The sequence below is a fragment of the Quercus robur genome, chromosome 8, assembly GCF_932294415.1.
Source record: "Quercus robur chromosome 8, dhQueRobu3.1, whole genome shotgun sequence".
NCBI classification, from domain to species: domain Eukaryota; kingdom Viridiplantae; phylum Streptophyta; class Magnoliopsida; order Fagales; family Fagaceae; genus Quercus; species Quercus robur.
In genome coordinates, this window is record NC_065541.1 from 19,254,790 (window position 1) to 19,274,290 (window position 19,501).

A 19,501-nucleotide genomic window follows, 5' to 3' on the forward strand; every position below is an offset into this window, starting at 1 on the left:
CAAATCCTTATTATCCTACCACATATTGTTCTTTTGTCATAATCTTCTTGTGCTTCTATTGTATTTGTTGGTGGATCGTCATTTTATAAGATTGTTTCGCAATCTCTCCATAACGAAAAGAAGTCTGGGGCAATGAAGTGGAGACAAAGGCATTGCATGCAAAGATAAGCAAAATGGAGGAAGAAATCATAGAATGCAAAAAATTAATTGGACGAGCAGAGATATATAAGCCTTTTGCAGATTTCAAGCCAAAGAAGATCTCTTCCTTCGAATCAAATGTGGATATAAAACCAGAGGATGTGATTAGATTCTTCATGATGAAGGAATCTATAGGTAGGCAATTTTTGGATGATATGATAGTTCCTACCGTCAGAATAACTAGGAAGAATTCTAGGAGAATGCAATTTCATTTCAAGGTGACAAGATAGGTGGAGTGATGAAATAATTGTTAACTACTGGGATGATAAATATTTGTATGTCTCAGATTTTGTGTAATTATTGGGGAACCCCCCTCCTCACCCTCTTTGGTGTTTGTTTTGAGTTGTGGCAGAATTGGGTGTGATTAGAAATGATATATGCTGTTAAGTATTGGAGTGATGAATTTATTATTAAGTATTTGGATAATAAGGATTTGTATGTCTTAGATTTTGCAATTTTGTGTAATTATTCCTCTCTCTCTCTCTCTCTCTCTCTCTCTCTCTCTCCTCACCCTAAACTACCTCTTTGGCCTTTAGTTTGATGAGGTAGAATTGGGTGATTAGGAATGATTTATGTTGTTAATATACTAGTCTTTAAGGCTATATTTGCAAACCACACCCCTAAAGTTTTTGAGTGTTTTGATTCTACACCCAAAAATTTCAGAATTTAGATTTTATCCTTTGAAGCTCTGTTATGTTTGCAGCAACTGCTCATCCAACCATTTTTTTTTTTTTTTAGTACCACAAACTTGCCACACATGCTTAGTTTGTCCAATAAAATGATGCCCCATTATTTTTGTAGCCTAAAAAATATAAATTATTAAATAATTTAAAATGACATGGTATAATAAAAATGATGTCATCATTTTATTAGATGAACTAAATATATGCTACAAGCTTATGGGGCACTTAACAAAAAATATGAATGGAGAGGCTACTGATGCAAACTAACAAAATTTGAAGGGGCAAAATTCAAATTCTAAAACTTCAGAGTGTAAAATCTAAACACCTCCAAACTTTAGAGTAGTAGTTTGCAACATGAATATGAATAAATTAAAAAAAAAATTACTACAATCTCATTTAAGAATATCTTTTGATAAGTTTTGTTGTGAGCAATATCATAAAATTAGATGAAAATTTTGCAAATGGACAAGAAATTCATTAAAAAGAGTTAGAAGATAATGGAATGGTATTATATGAAGATAATAACAAAAAACAATAACTATAATGAAGTTCAAACATGTAATATAGCAATTCTTGATTATATAAAAAGATTAGATTCATTTTTAAATGCATGTGTTGTCCACAAAATTTTATTGACAATGCGGGTTATAGTTGTTTATGTAGAAAGAAAATTTGCTAAACAAAAATTTGATAATATTGAAACTGAGAATCTGGCAATACTATTTTTCTCTACAAAAAGAGCTTTCTTGGACTTGCAATTTTGTTACACTTGTCCAAGGGTGAGAAACTGAGAATGTTTGCTTATTATTCTGTGCTATTGTTGTTCATGTAGCTCATTACCATTGCAAATTCTGGTTGCACGTTGGTAATGCTTAAACGTACATCATGCCCCTCCAGGGAAACATGATATATGCTTCAAAGAAAGGAAGGTTAGATTTCATGTTCCAAAATTCCAATGGTTAGGTTAAAAATTTTATGCCAATTGCCACAATGAGCAATAGTGAAGCTTTTTTTAAACTACAACATATTTAAATTGAATGATGGTTTCATGCAGTAAATAAGTTGGTTTCTGTATATTACATACTTGAACTTTTCTTGATTTAAATATATTATTTTATACTTAGGTTCTAAAAAAATATATTATTTTACACCATATCAAATTATCAACTCAAAATCAAAATAATTTACACTCTTTTTTTTTTTTTTAAGTTATATTATTTGGTTTTGAATTGATAATTTGATATGGTATAAAATAATGTGACGAATTGACAATATTTCTAACTCTTAATCGATATGCTAGAATAGATTGATACTGAAATAATTTGTTCTAATGGACAATAAAAATGATCAATGCTATGCAATTGACAAGTTCAGATTCAAAACCATATTTTTTATCTAACCATAAGTAGAAAAAAAAAAGATTTTAAATTTGGGGAAATACTTGATCTTTTCTTGATTTAACATACTTTTTGCAAAGGCCATAGTTCCATTTGATCTGATTTGGTTTTTCTTTTTTGGTTGCAGAATCACATATTTGGGATTCATCTATCCCTAGGAATACTTGGTCTATACCTTGGGGTTAGTGTACAAAAGCAGTGCACGCTTCTGGCATGCTGATGTTCAGTGGTTGTGAACATCTTTCATAGCTATTCTTAATTGACATACTTTGTATGTATGATTTAATAATCTGTGGAAAAAAAATATGCTGATGATACAAGCTTCTTTAATCATCAATTTGGCTTTACTTCTTTGCATCATGTTTTTTATTCTTTTGGGTTAATTAGTTGAGAAGCTTTTGGGTCATCTACCAATATGTAACAATTTTCTTCCCATATCTTTGTTATTCCTGTTGTAAGGACCAGAATAGAATTCCTAGCCCAACACGTAGATGGGCTTAGGCCCAAAAAGCCCAAAACAATAAATTTGTAGAGAATGGGTTAGAAAACTAGGTTTTAGTTAACCGAACAACGAGTTAGATAGGTTTGATGACAAAAGAATGAAAATACACAAGTGTAAACTGAAGAAAAAACGTCCTCGGCGAAATCCGAAGACAGTGGTTCTTATATAAAGTTTTTAGGTAACGTTACAAATTTGATTGTAGACTGCTACAGTGTTTCTTTCCTGGATTTGTCGATCCCCTTTTCTCACCCACTCCCTCTCCTTTTATACTGTCTTTCCTTTTCATCTCCACCTTCCACGTGCATGCTAGACGGTTGATTTGGATACTTGTCCCATTAGCACTCCCCATATGTCCTTATGTAGTAGCTGTAACGCTGAAATCCACTGTTCAGGCATTACCTCCACATTAATGTGGCCAGAGAGTTAGCTGCAGTGCATTTAATGTGGAGGCAACAGCTTTCACCTAAGAGATTTTGGGACTCTTCCTTATAAGATATCTCTGCAATGTTTGTCCACTCCAATTGAATTTCTGGGGTTGTCACCCTTGCTGATAAATCATCTCCCAGGACCTCGACTTAGTCTGGCTGAGGACGTTTTCATCCTCGGCACACTCTCTGGAGCTATTATGACCAAATCCCACCTTTCTATTTTTCAACACAGTCTCTTCTAACGAAGGCTTCTCCTTTTCGGGCTGGTCTTTGTCCTCGGCTTGGGCCATAGGCCCAATATACGGGTAGATAATGAACCTCAGGGCCCAAGGACCCTAAACCTGTGTATTCATCATGAAATTATTCGTGACTATAAATGGCATTATCCTTATATTTATATTCATTCAATTTTTTTCTTGTTTTATCCTAATTTATGATTCTAATTCATTCAAGTGTGGTTTCATCACAACTTGAATGCTGTATAATCACTCTCAAAATGATTGGTGCAACCTATATTAAATTTGCTCGAGACTAAGAATATCAATCTCCACTAGAGGTCCCTTTTAACTGTTTATTCAGTATATTAAACTTGGTTTGAGTTCTATAATTTACCTCCTTTCCCTTTCGAATAAATAAGCTCAATCACGATGGTTCCTAAATGTCTTAATTTTTGACCTAATAGTTGGAATTTTTGACCTAAATGTCTTAATTGCTTTGGTGGCCAAATTAATTCTGTTATAATTAATTTTATTTTTCTTTTTGCATACTATATATTATGTTATATATAATAGTAAAAAAAAAAACGAAAATAATTTAAACTTTAGTAGTTTTAGGAAACTAAAACAATCAAGTATCAAATTTGAGTTAAACTTTTCATTTCTCAACAATTTCTCTCTTAATATAGGCAACCGCATTATCTATTAAAAAAAAACCATAGATTTGAAAGGACACTTTTTGGGAATTGAAAATTCATTATTGGAATCCAGAGTTATATTGCTTTCTAAATTGTTTAGTTTTGATCAATGTATAAATAGTTCTAACTTGTCCATACTTAACTTTTTAAAAGTTAAATCATCATGATGATTAATAAAATAAAAAAAAGAACCTAGTTCTTGGTACATTAGTTAGATTTAATAGTATCAGATATAATCAAGAATTTAGCATTAATATAGTGAAGTAAGAACATTATTTTGAATGCAAAGACTCAAATATGAATGAAAATTGATATATATTAAAAAAATCAACTAAAAAATTTCTAGAGATAACAAGATTAAAATTTTTGTTGATGAGAAGAGGAATTGGGAAAGACAGTTACATATTCTTGCTACAACATGACATAGGACAGTGGTATTGTGCCATTGAAAGATATTCTATATAGAGTGGTATTGTGCGCATGAAAATATTTGATATGCAGTGGGATTCTGCCAATAGTTACCACTTGCAAATGCAAATTGTAATAGAAAAAATAAACCATCCTTTTTTCCAGATTTTATTTGAATGGATGAATGCAGGTATTTTCACGTTTATCTCTTTATCTGATTTGATTGACAAATATGTACATTTCATGAGTCTTAGATTTGGTGTTTTCCTGTTTCATTGGCACACACTGCCTATGTGCTCGGGTTCTTTGTATTCCATCAAATTTTTTTTTTTCCCCAATAAAGTTTTTAATTATATATAAGAAAAAATGTTGTAAACGAAAAATAGGGATGTTTACAGGTTGAGTTGTATCTGATTTTGTGTACAACAGCCACTCGACCTGATCCTTTTGGATGGCACACTCTTTCACTTGCTACCGGAATGAAGGGTTGAATTATATCGTCCCGCACCTTATGTTTGGTTGGATGGTTAGCATCGGATGGGTGGCCAGGTTTAAGATCTATGCACATGGGCAAAAAACATTCATAGTCCTCCAATAAAAAGAAAAAGAAAAAAAATTACACAATTCTAATACAGCGAATTTCCTCAAATCTATATCCCAACAACCAAAACGAAAATCTATGTTCGTAAGTCTAGATTTAGACAAATCTCAATCTCATGCAAAAAGAAAAAAAAAATGATCTAACTAACCATTAGGTTTCCACATTTAAATCTTGGCGTAAATGCACTTTTAATCCCTATATTTTGGCTTTTTTTCATTTTAGTTTCTACATTTTAATTTTATCACTTTTAGTCCCTAAATCAATTAACGCGTTTTATTTTGGTTATTTCCGTTAGCCTACCAACGGAAATTGCTTAGGGGGCACACTGATGCTGACGTGGCCAATTAAAAAATAATAAAAAAATTTAATTAGCATTTAAAAAAATGCCATGTCAGCTTCTAAATATAAAAAAATTTATTAATCAATTTTAACGAAATTAAAAAAGAAAAAACAAAATTAAAAACAATAAAATAAATCAATTCAGATCTAATTCATTTTGAACAAGAACATAATCACAAATTTAAACATCAACACAAGAACATAAACCACAAACCCAAAACCAAACACAAAAAACGCAAACTCAAATTTAAACATTAACACAAGATCACAAACACAAAGAACACAATAACAAACATAAAAAAATGCACAAAATTTCAAAGTCACGAAACAAATCATATTTACATATATACACAGGAGAAGAACAAATTGATGAGAACAAACTGGACGAGCAAACTCGATCTTGATAGGGTGGCCATGGAGATTGGCGCCTTGTAAGGTATCCTTGGTGGCCTTAGCGTCTTCAATTCGCTTGAAGAAGACGAAAGCGTAGCTGTGAGAAAAGTAGGAGGTGACGCTATCAAGCGCACCGTACTGGGCAAAGAGATCCATGAGATTTGAGTCTGCAACATCGCTGGCTAGGTTACCGACCCAGAGATTGTTCGACGGCGTCTCCGATTCGTCGGAGTCGCCGCTGATTCTTCTTGGTCTGGTGTTTATCATCATGGATTTGTTGTTCAGAGGCGGCATTTGCGGATCAATTGGGAATTAGGGTTTCACCACACAGAGAGAGAGAGAGAGAGAGTGATTGGGTTTGGAGAGAGAGAGAGAGAGAGAGAGATAGAGAGATTTGATTTTGGGAAATGGTCTAGAGAGAAAAAAGAGAAGTGGATGAGAGTGAAAAGAGGGGCGGAAGAGATTTGATTGGGTTTGGTGGTTTCGGGTTACTGCTGTGTTTATTTTAAATTTCTGAGTTTGTTTTTTTCATGTGGATTTTATTATTTTTCTAGGTTTATGGGTTTGATTTGTTGGAGAATTCAGCGGAAGAAAGGGATTTTGAATGAATTTTTGCATGTTTATTTGCTTAGAAAATGTAATAAAAGAAAAGAAAATATTGATTATTTTAATTTTCTAGGCAACCTTCATGTTCTTTCCCGAAGAACATGAAAAACATGTTACTTTGTTCTTTCAAAAATAATGAAAAGAAAAAAAAAGAAAAAATTTTAATTACTCTTTTTAATTGGTTTATGTTTGTTATTGTGTTCTTTATGTTTGTGATCTTGTGTTAATGTTTAAATTTGAGTTTGTGTTTTTGGTGTTTGGTTCTGGGTTTGTGGTTTATGTTCTTGTGTTGATGTTTAAATCTGTGATTGTGTTCTTGTGTGTTCTTGTTCAAAATGAATTAGATCTGAATTGATGTATTTTATTGTTTTTAATTTTGTTTTTTCTTTTTTAATTTCGTTAAAATTGATTAATAAATTTTTCTATATTTAGAAGCTAACATGGCATTTTTTAAAATGCTAATTAAAATTTTTAATTATTTTTTAATTGGCCATGTCAGCATTAGTTTGCCACCTAAGCAATTTCCGTTGGTGGGCTAACAGAAAGAACCAAAATAGAACGCGTTAATTGATTTAGAGACTAAAAGTGGTAAAATTAAAATGTAGGAACGAAAAAAAAAAAAAAAAAAAAACAAAAAAAACAAAATGTAGGGACTAAAAGTGCATTTACACCTTAAATCTTCAACACTCCAAATACAAAAATATAGGTTCATGCATTTTGCACTTGTTGATAAAACTTGATAAAAATTACTTCTAGGTTGGTGCATTTTGCATTTGTTGATGCATGCACATTTACTTTGTATTCATGAAATTTCTCTCCACTATTTATGCGAGAACAACAAGCTTCAAGGGAGAACTCTTTACCCATTCCAATATAAAGGATTAGTCAATCAAATAGTAGATAGTGATTAGTTTGTCAAACAACCCATTTTCATCACCATCAATACTCTACGTACATTTGGTTATATGCCGTAAGGCATTTTGCACCTTTATAAACATTGTTAAGGTGAAAATCCATTAGGTTATTTGATAATTCGATTGTTGAAAGTGGGGAAGGGGGACTTGAACCGTGGTTTTCCTCGTAAAGGAGTTCAAGACATGCCATTGAACTACAAGGTTTTTGGGCGAAAATCCATTAGGTTCTTCTTTCTTACCTTTTGCTATTTTTTGGTTTCTTGATTAGCGTATATACTTATATTACCATTCTTCTTGTGGAATTACTTGGTGCTTTTGAGAAAGATACAATCTCTACTTATCATGGATGAATCAATACCCTGTAATCTTTTATTACAATACGATCAAAGTATCACATGCATAAACATGCACTTCCTCTTCTTAATAAGTCACTTATCCCTTTCAACAACCATATAAATCTCCCAAACTTAAAAGTCACAGGTTAGAATTGTGAGGTTTAACACATGGGATGTCTAGTGGCTTTTTGGCTTCATAGCTAGACTCTTTATTTTCACAAAGTGCTTAGCCACCATGTTTATTTTTCTAGGATTTTTTGGGTTCCTTCATTAAAAAAATTACATGTTGAACGTGTCAGTTTCCATTCTTGAATGCAATACACCCATATTTAAACTTCTCAATGCTTGAAGGATAATGTATTACACCCTTTTAATTCTTAATTGTATGTATATAATGAAGCGAGAACTTTAAATGAATCCAACAATTTTGATTTTAGAAAACTACTTTCATGAAAGGCCTATTTATCATAAATATTGAGTTCGCAAATATCAAATCAATTAAATTTATACAAACTACACCAATTATGAAGCTTTTTTGATTTAGCATTTAACGCGTTGCGTTTTCAGCTTCGCGTTTTCCTTTTTCTTTTTTTCTTTTTTTTTGCACACGTTTAAGTTGGGAGTGCGGCTACTATTCATGAATAGTAGCCGCAAATGTTGACTATTCCACGGTAAACAATGCATCTGTGAACATGAACAGTAGTCACTGTTGACTATTCCACGGTAAACAGTGCATCCGTGCACTATTCATAGACCCACAAATTCTACTTTTTAGCAACTTTTTCATTAAAAATAGGTTCCACGGCACTATTCACACATTTAAAAATTATTTTGCTACAGTGTTTTCAGTTTCAGCAAAAATAAGCTCAATCCAAACGGACCCTATATCTCCAGTGAAATATTATTATTATTTGTTTTGATAATTCAAAAGTTCGGGGAGGGGAAATATAAATACTAGACATCTCTGTTAGAAACACCAAGAATTGTCAATTGAGCTACAAAGCTCTTGGCATCTCAAATAAAATACTTATATGCTTAGTTTTTGGAATTTTTATGTCATTAAGTAAAATGTCCTTCATGGCCATTATCATAGAGCTAGACTTTAAATCATTATTCCTTGATTAATAATGTAAATGATGAGATTCACATGTATATGTAGAGAAGATATTTGGATTACATTATTCATTAACATAAATGTACTATAACCCTCTCACTATATTTTCATGCAAGATGTCAACATTTGCATTAAGTTTGAATTGCATTGAATACTTTGCTACAAGCCTTGTAGCAACTGAATCATATTAAAACAATTTGACCACCATCCATATCAAGATTGGAATTGTGTGCTATGGGACAGATTATTATTTTAGTCATTTGTACGAGTAAAATAAGCTTTCATATGATCCAGGAGAACCAAATCCTTATTATCCTCCCATTTTGTTATTTTGTCATAATCTGCTTGTGTTTCTACTATATTTTTAGGTGGATCATTATTTTATAAGATTGTTTTGAAATCTCTCCATAACGAAAAGAAGTTTGGGGGTAATGAAGTGGAGCCAAAGGCATTGCAAGCTAAGATAAGCAAAATGGAGGAAGAGGATGTGATACATAAGCCTTTTGCAAATTTCAAGCCAGAGATCTCTTCCTTTGAATCAAATGTGGATATAAAACCAGAGGATGTGATCAGAGTCTTCATGATGAACGAATCTATAGGTAGGCAATTTTTGGATGATTTGATAGTTCCTACCAACAAAATAACTAGGAAGAATTCTAAGTAGAAGGCAATATCATTTCAAGGAGACAAGATGGGTGGAATGATGAAATAATTGTTAACTATTGAGATGATAAATATTTGTATGTCTCAGATTTTGTGTAATTATTGTGGAACCCCCTTCCTCACCCTCTTTTGGGGTTTGTTTTGAGTTGTGGCAGAATTGGGTTTGATTAGGAATTATATATGTTGTTAAGTATTGGAGTGATGCATTTATTATTAAGTATTTGGATAATAAGGATTTGTATGTCTCAGATTTTGCAATTTTGTGTAATTATTCTTCTCTCCCCCCCCCCCCCCTGCGCCCCCTTTAAAACCACCTATTTGGCCTTTTTTTTGATGTGGTAGGGCAATTAGGAATGATTAATGTTGTTAATATACTAATTTTTAAGGCTAAATTTGCAAACCACACTACAAAAATTTGGAGGTGTTTGGATTCTACACCGTGAAATTTTAGAATTAAAATTTATCCCCTTGAAGCGTTGTTATGTTTGCATTAGCTGCCCATCCATCAATATCTTTTGTTAAGTATCACATAAACTTGTCATGCATGCTTAATTTGTCCAATAAAATAATGCTCCTATTATTTTTGTAGCCTAAAAAATTCAAATTATTAAATAATTAAAAATGACATGTATAATAAAAATGATGTTATCATTTTATTAAATGAACTAAATACGCTTGACAAGCTTATGGAGCACTTAACAGAAATTATGGATGGAGGGGCTACTAATGCAAACATAACAAAAATTTAAGGGATAAAATTCAAATTTTGAAATTTCAGAGTGTAAAATCTAAACACCTCTAAACTTTAGGGGAGTAGTTTGCAACATGAATATGAATAACTTAAAAAAAAAAAAAAAAAAAAAAAAAAAAAAAAAAAAAAAAAACAAAACAAAACAAAACAAAACAAAAAAGAATAGAAAAATTAGTACAATCTCATTTAAGAATATCCTCTGATAAGTTTTGTTGCGAGCAAATATCAAAAAATTAGACGAATATTTTGCTAAAAACAATAATTATAATGAAGTTCAAACATGTATTATAGCAGCTCTTGATTATTGTAAGGGACATATTTTATTTAATTGGCTAATTCTTTGATAAAACGCACTTTACTTATAATTGGGTAGATCTAGGATGGGTTTATTACTTCAAGAAACAAGTGTTCAAGTTAAGTATTGAAGTCATGCAAATTTGATCAAGAAACAAGTAAAGAAACTGTTGTTCATTAAAACTCGACAGAATCCTTTTTATTGAGATTTAATGTTAAAGCTCGACATAAGCTGTATCTGTCTAGAATTATGAAATCAAACTTTTCAGATCTGATTACACACATATTCCTATGTATTTATGTAAGGTTTCTTTTCTCATAACCCTAGACATATATAAGGATTATTTTGAAGGCCGTCGCGCATGCATTGTGTGACCAAATGCAAAAAGTGGCTTAGTTCATTATTCTCTTTGTAGAAGTTATTGTGTCTTTATGCCAAGGGTTTTGTGACCAAGGTGTTTCCTGATCTTCATTGTTGATAAACTGAAGAACTTTGCAGCCAACAATCTTTTTCAAGTTGGTGGAGTTAGTCACGTATTGGGATTTGTGCATCATTGGTTAGTCACGTACTGTGATTCGTGTATTAAACGAAAAGATTGCCACTACAATATAAGTCCAATTGGGTATTGGGGTAAGGGTTCAACTGTAAGTTGATATTTCGGGATAGGCTAAAGGGTTTGGTAAGATTCCTTATACTTGTAACCGCTTATAATTAATAATAGTGGATTCTTGGGAGTGGTGACCTTAAAATCAACCGATGGAGTTTTGCCTCGGTAGTTTTCCCCATTTTGTAAACAAATCACCTGTGTTAAATTTATTTTCCACTGCAATTAGTATAATTGGTAATTTGTTTGTGCCTCCACACTTTGCATGTTAAATTGACTTAATTAATTAACTTGGGTAATTAATTAATTTGCAAAGGGGTTAATACATTTTTGCCATATTAATTAACGGTACCATATGGCCAACGGCCCCACGACATCTGATGAGCGTCTCCGTGAAGCTGACGAGAAATCTTTGGACGAGGTGAGTGACCAACGGGTTGAAGAGGCCGACGGGTCTAGTGTGGCTTAGCATGATCTCCACGAATGTCTATATATGGAAATGTCTTGTGTCCCACGACCAAACCCAATCAAAGGAATCCCTATAAGGAAAGGATCCAACAAAATACCTGCATTAATGAGGATCTTCCCTACAAGGAAAGACCCTCTCTGCTAAGAAACGAATGTCAGTTCTACGCTACTATAAAAACCCCAAAACCCTCACAAACCAAGGTACACATAATTTTCCTAGCTCTGCCACTCTAGATTTGTAGAAATTCTCTCTAACTTAACCTTCGGAGGGTATTTGATTAGTACCACACCGGTACTCTCCACAAGGTTTTTTTTGTTTTTGTTTCGCAGGTTCTGTCTAGAGCATGTGAGGACTGTGCGGCTCACTGACGATTTTTGGCATCATCATATATTATTTTATTTTTCCTTATACTAAACCCAATTTGCATGGCATATTCATTATATAACTTATAAGCTTCCTTTTCACAGTTCACAACCTTTCCAAGTAAATTTTCACTTTGACCTTCATGATTTACTATCATAGAATTGTCTCTCATGCTAGTTTTTGTAGTGTCATCTTCTTTATTTTCAATAGCAACTGCATGTTAAATATTTCACAAATATGAACATACTTAGGAAAAAAAACTGAATATAAGAAATAAAAACAACTAACTATTTACATTTTTCACATCAAGATATTGTTATAATAAAATAGTATAGCCTTGAAATAACTACTAGATCTTATCAACATCTCCAAAAAAATATTAGATGTGATATCTAGCTTGCGCCATCTACAAACATAACATCACTTTGATTTGTAGTTTTTGACTAGATATGAGGTTGTTAAATAAGGCAGAGTGTATGATCCTATGTAAATTAAATCTGTAGGCTCTAGTCTCAACCAAACAAAAACTAAAGAGACTTTATGTCCCTATGTTGTACAAATTGTACCAGATGAACTTTAACCCAAAAAGCATAAGCAAATAAGCAATAGCACTGGACAATCAAACAGTGGCAGACAAAGAAAAAGCATATTTGTCAAATGCTACAAATCAAAACTAGAATATAAATTAAAACGAAGGCATTTGAGTGTCCAGTGCAATACGAAAGATACAAAGGCGGTGTATGATCCTATCTGAGGTGGCGTGGATTTTGGAAGATATTGCTATTATTAAGGATAATTTTAATTTTCTTTCTTTTTCTAGTATTCCTTTAAGATGTAATCGAGTTGCACTAGCTTTAGCTAATGCTGCAAAAGAGAAAGAGAAGGTCATTGTTTGGTTATTAGAATGCCCCTCTTTTCTCTTCCCCATTGTATAAAGTGATATATATCAATAAGGTCTACTATCATTTCTGCTAAAAAAAAAAGATCCTTTTGTCAACTTTTGTTAAAAATTTTTGAAAAAAAATCTAGAAAATATTTTTCAACCATTAATTGATTTTTTTTATTTAATTTAAAAATTTTGAAGAAAAATATTTTTAAAAAAATGAAAAATTAACCACAATATATAACAAAAGTTGATGGAAAAGCCTTAATTGAATAAACTAGAAAGTTAAAGGACTGAAATGAATGAAAACAAAGTTATAGGACTAAAATGAATTTTCATGAAATATAGAGGTTGGTTTTGCATTTTAGCCTCTTTTTTTTTTTTTTTTTTTTTTTTTTTTTTTTTTTTTTTTTTTTTTTACTCTTTGTTATTTAAACAATAAATAAATGACGCACTCATTTGGCCTCATCATCAATATATATATAAAAGCAGGGACCTTATATGGGAGTGCATGATGTCCTGCCAAGTGGTGCTCTAATTTTGCATTTAGAATTTTTTTTGACCTCTTTCATTAAGTTTTTTTACTATTACTCAAAAGTTCATATTAACTTATTTTACTGTTAGCTTATTAATGTCTCATTAATTTACTAAACTTACACCACACCTTTTTCTATTCTTCATATCTTTTAGCACACCCACCGTTTTAGTATTTTAAAAAAACATAAAAAAAAAAATAAGGACTAATAGTAATAACTAACCAAATAAGGCCCTAAAGAAAAACAGAGAGACACAAAAATGTTGAGAATTGTTAAATAAAACACACTGTTTTACTATATATTACCAAAGTAAAAAACTTAAGACTGACAAAACATTTGAAAGAGAGAGAAAGAGGAATCTAAGGGGTCACCGTCTTTGTTATACAAGCCACCCACTACCATCAAGATGCCGAAACCCCTACGGGCATTTTTTTTTTCCTTTTTCTTTTTAAAATTAGGGGCTTACATATGATTTAGGTTTGGGTAATTTGGTTGGATAATTTTTGTTTTGGGTATATAAGTAGAGAGAATATTTGGTGTGCAATGTAAAGCCATATTCTATCATGGTTCAATTTTAAATCATCTATAAGACACATGCATACATATTTGTCCAAACCATGTCATAATGTCGCACTATCGACGAGTGGAAGACGATTAGAGAGTTTGGCATACTTTCATTTCATGGTATGATGAAATATGTGAACACAATACAAATTAGTTGATTTTCATAGTCCCATTACTCTTTTGCATTTATTTTTGGTTTCATGGTTTAAAAAAAAAAATTAATCTTACCTTAAGAAGGGTACAAATATGCAGTGAAGATACTAAACTAATTTTTAATATCTTAAAATTTTTATGTTTCTTTACTTTAATTTACTTTTTTCTTTATAATATATGTACAATATTATCCAAAATTATTTTACATAAAATATTACAAAATTATCCGTGCATCGCACTGGCAACTTACTAGTTATTTTATAATAGCATAACAATTGAGCCTAAACAAGACATCTTTGTGATTGGTCTAGTGAAATATTAAATTATGTAATTCATGAGCACCTTATAAACTTCTAACCAACATATTAGGGTTATTTTTAAGAATTCTTTCCTATAATTATTCGATATGCATAGGCCTACAATCACCTCATATTAATCAGGCACTATAATAGTGAGATTAGATATATGGGGGTGGGGAGTAGGGTAGAAGGAGAATGAGGGTTGTTTTTAGACATTATTTTGAGCATGAACTTTTTTAAACAACTCACACTTTTTTATTACTTTTTAAAGGCAGGTAAAAGAGTTTGAAGATAAGATACCCACAAAGTACTCATTTTTAATTCATCAAATTTAACAAATTTGGATAGAATACTACTTATATTATAAAATAAATAAAGGGTCCATTTGGTCCATATGATATCAATTTATCTCTATTTGTTTTAAATTGAGCAAAAGAGGGTTCATATTTATCTCATTTTAATTTTTTAAACATATAAATTAAGGGGAGGGATCTCTATTTCGCTTCCTCTTAAAAGACAAAACTAAAATTTGTACCCTTAAATTTTGGTGTAATTTTGATTTTGTCCTTTAAAGTTACAAAATTTTGATATGTACCCCTAACATTACAAATATTTTGAATATAAGCCATTTTGTTGAGGCGTGGTGATGAGGTGTTCGTTAAGTATCATCTCAACTTAAAATAAAGTAGTTTTTCAAATTGAAAATTTGAAATTTTTAGGCTATCCAAAAATTTAAGGGTGTAAATTGCAATTTTTCAAAATAATATTTGAAAGGACTTTAATACGGTTTAAAATGATGTAGTTCTTAATGATGAAAAAAAAAAAAAAAAAACCCCACTTTTGAGCTTAGTTGGTATTCAATAGATATCTCATCACAATACATTAACAAAATGACTTAAATCCAAACAATAATAGTAGAGGTACGGATCCAACTTTTGAAATTTTAAAAACAAAATCAAAATTATCTCAAAATTTAAGGATGCAGATTGCAACTTAATTATTTTTAAAAACATTCAATCATCTCATTCTCTCTCGTACCCTCAATTCACCCACGTCTATATTTTGATATACAAAAGATTTTGCTTTGTGATAATGGGATAGGGATATGAAATAGGATTAAACAAATTGATTTATGCTCTTTAAAAAACAAATGTTCACAAATCTTTTTAAATTTCAATTACATCATTGATTTTGAAATATAATTCAACAGTTTGTAAATTGAAAGGAAAGATCAACGTAATGATTTTCCAACCAATTGACTTCGAAAGTTATGCAATGAGACTTGACTTGGTCGTACAATATTAGTATATGACCAATCCCTGCTTTTGTTTGTTTGTAAAAGTAAAAGTTCACTTTGCATGACCCCGTCCCCGCATGCTATCTGCGCAATGTAATATCCAAAAGCTTCTGTACCCTTTTGAGTTTTCAACTTTACTGCTAATCTTCCATTCATTCTTGCCAGAGAAATAGAAGTTTACAGTTCATTCTTCATCGTCTCTACTCTGAACCATCCAATTCAAGTGAGTACCAGCTTCTCAAGCTTTATTAAAATAAATTATCTGGATGCCTTTATGTTTGGTTTCTTTCTTTTGCTCTATTGATTGGAGTAATTAATTCTCTCGTGTTGGGTATCTTTTTTTTTCTTCTTCTTCTTCTTCTTCTAGTTCTTGGTGGAAAACAAACCATAAGCTTGTTTTGCGCTAAGACGGTTTTTTTTTTTTTTTTTTTTTTTCTAAAGCACTAATATTTGGTTACCCTTTAACCACAAATATGAATAGAAATTTATGTCCAGGGCTTTTAGTGCCTCAAGAAATAAGCAATCACACCAAAATTTCTCTTGCATGCATGAACGTTGTTTCTGTTTTTGACTATATATGTTCACATCTTTAGTTTACCCATTCCGGATAGTATTTAAAGCAGAATATATATTGTTAAATGTTGTTGCGATTGAGCTCCAAGAAAAATGAAATCTTGGCTTAAAATAGGACAGTAAAGATTTGTTTGGATACCGCTTATTTTGCTGAAAGTTGAAAACACTGTAGCAAAATAATTTTTAAATGTGTGAATAGTGCTGTGGAATCTATTTTTAATGAAATTTTTGGTGAAAGAAGAGATTTGTAGTTCTCGTAAACAGTGCACAGGACCTATTGAAAAAGACAGAAATGCCATTCTTAAACAAAAAAAAAAAAAAAGGTGAAACACTAGACACCAGACGTGGACATGTATCCAAACGTACACTAAGATGTTGGAATAATGTTAATGTATACCTGTCCTATACTCTAACATTTACCTGTTTTCAATTCAGTTATTTAATTTTCATTTTAGTCAATTAACTTCCATTCATTTTTAATGCAGTCCTTCTGTTCAATCAACCCCATTAAATCCACCAAAACAATCACTACAACAAATATGACTTTTTTCAAGGGTCAAAACCCTTAAAAAAAGTATTAAAAAACCTTGAAAAAAATTATTTTAAGAGTCCAATTGACCCTTGATAACCTTCGAAATATATACCGTCGAAAAGGAAATTTTGAAGGCCTTCGTGGCCCTCAAAACAAATGCTTTAATCTTATTTTAAGGGTCAAGAGACCCTTAAATAACCTTTTACCAAGGTTTAAAAGATTTATATTTACAACCCTTGATAAATAAGGTTATTTAAGGGTCCTCTTGACCCTCAAAACAAGATTTTATTTTATTTAAAAAAAAAAAAAAAAAAAAAAAAAAAAAACCACAATCATGCACAATATATATATATACACACACAAAAATTCACGATTGTTGAGATGATATGCTATGATATTGATGTATAGCAAAAGTGGTATATTGCTACAATTACACTTTCTTTGATCTCTAAACTCAACCTACAAATTATTGTCAATTATTGTTTAAGAGAAAAGATATCAACAACCACACTTTGTACAAAGACCAAATCTGTCCAAGAGTAAAAAGTTTTGATACATTTTATTCTTCATCATCATCTCCAAAGGAAGAAGTTATCAGCTAGTACAATTGAACATTTCAGCCATTATGGGTGCCCTCAAGTTTCTGAAAAAGAGAGAATGATACCAAAAGTTTGTTAATTTCCCAGCAAATATATCTACAAACCTTTCATGGGAGTGTCTGTCTTGGTAAAGCAACCAGATGCAAATGGCAAGCAAAAGACATATCAGTATTGCATGCTTCACCTTGAAACCTTTTAACCTCTGATTTCTACTAGGTGATTGTTTCAACATAGTTGATTCTTGAAAATATGTCTACCAAATATCAGCAGCAAGTGGGGAGCCCAATCTACATGACTGGGAAGGCCAAATTATAAGGAAATAAGCAGAAAAGAAGTTAACCACTCTAAATAGGCAAAGTCCATAAAATAATAAAGCCTAAATTTCAATTTGATTGAAACCAAACTAAAGACATCAGAAAGAATCAAAGTTGCATGGAAACTAATATTACCCGTCCTACCAAATATCAGTAGTGAGTGGAGAACCAAGCAAGCAAATTTAACATCCATACTCCAAAACCCAGAACAGGGGTCACAATCATTAACAATCTTTGCTTAGATTTATTAAACCAAAAAAAAAAAAAAATTACCCACATCAACTTCTTCTAATGGTCCATGAGCCAGATCTAAGAGTTACTGGATTGACTGCTTCTACATCACCAATAAATGATGCCCCATCACAGTATCTAATCTTAATTCTGTTCCAGTTGTAGAAGTCTGGAAATTTTAGACAGATTCTATTAATTTCATTAAAATGCTATAGTAGTTTCCTTGGACACTATCTATTGAATGAATCTCAACCACAAGAGAGCCCGATTAATCACAAATCTAAAACCAAAATCAATCCTAGCTTGGCCAAGCCAATTTTATTATTTCCTTTCGCATCAGCCTGCTAAATTAATTGAATATAGAATTACAAAAAGACTAATTTATAATAAAAAATTGCAAAAAAGACTTAGAATTTTTACTAACCTATATGAAATGATTGAAATGTTGAATTGAATTGTAACAATAACATCAGTACTCCATCTATAGCTGGTTGAAATGTTGAATTGTAAAAATACTCAGCTACAAAAGCAAAGTTTAAAATCACACACCAAAATTGAACCCTAAATTAGTAAATCACACACTAAAATTGAACCCTAATTTCCATAGTCAATCAATAAAAAAAAAGATTGAGGCACAGAGCAATGCACAATATTCAATCACTATGATTGCGTTATGTATGATCAAGATACGAACTTAATTTTTACAAAAATAAAAAATACCATCGGAAGATTCGCCGGAGGTGGTAACCGAGAGAGTATGACAGTTCTCGTCGGCGCTGCTGTCCTCGTCGGAAAATTCCTTCCTCCGATCAGAGATTCCTCACATTCTGGTGATTCATCTTCGCACATAGAGAAAACGCGATCTACTTCGAGAGAGAGCGCAAGAGAGAGAAAGAGCAATCAAAGGAAAAAGAGGAAAAATAAATGAAAGAGAATAAGCCAGGGAGGACCTAAATACTTTGAGAACGAAAATGTGAAATTTTCATACAAAATTTTTGAGTCTTGCTTAGAAATAAATCAGTCTTTATGTTTTACAGTATTTTTTCGAGGGGTACTGGGAAATCTACAAATTTTAGAGTGAAAACTCACATTGGTGTGCCCGCCATTTTTTTTCAGCACTTATTTCAAGGGTTATACGTTGACTTATTTTAAAGGTTCTCAGTAAGCCTAGTAATAGTCACTCGCCATTTTTTTCAGCACTTATTTCAAGGGTTATATGTTGATTTATTTTGAAGTTTCTCAGTAAGTGTCGTAATAGTCACCCGCGTGTTATATTTAGTGTTTATTTGGACAAATTTTAATAAACCCTCGAAAAATAAGGGTTGAAACAGGTCCACTTTTTTGTAGTGAATATCATTTCTGAATGTTAAAAATAATAAATTGAAAAAAAAATAAAGGACTAAAATGTAAAAGTATTGAATTGAAAACATGTTAAAATTATATGGTGTAATTTGTAATTTTAGCCCTTTTTTCTATAAAACAATATTAATACTACAAAATGAAAGTATTGTAAATTCTCATAACTAAAGATCCTTGAAAGGAGA

At 31.5% G+C, this 19,501-nt stretch overlaps 2 long non-coding RNA genes across 5 annotated transcripts; one reads left to right on the top strand and one right to left on the bottom strand.

Annotated features, from left to right (window-relative positions):
- Positions 1-270: 270 nt before the first annotated feature.
- LOC126694907 (uncharacterized) lies at positions 271-9,752 on the top strand. Its single transcript, XR_007645927.1, has 2 exons — positions 271-333; positions 9,431-9,752. It is a non-coding gene; the product is annotated as an uncharacterized LOC126694907 (long non-coding RNA).
- A 7,434-nt stretch (positions 9,753-17,186) lies between these two features.
- Positions 17,187-19,128, bottom strand: LOC126694911 (uncharacterized). 4 transcript variants are annotated; one of them, XR_007645933.1, is made up of 4 exons: positions 18,678-19,128; positions 18,382-18,477; positions 17,597-17,707; positions 17,187-17,456 (listed from the first exon to the last, which is right to left on the bottom strand). It is a non-coding gene; the product is annotated as an uncharacterized LOC126694911 (long non-coding RNA). The 4 variants fall into 4 exon arrangements; XR_007645931.1 differs by lacking the exon at positions 18,382-18,477; XR_007645932.1 differs by having other exon boundaries at positions 17,187-17,707.
- Positions 19,129-19,501: the final 373 nt, after the last annotated feature.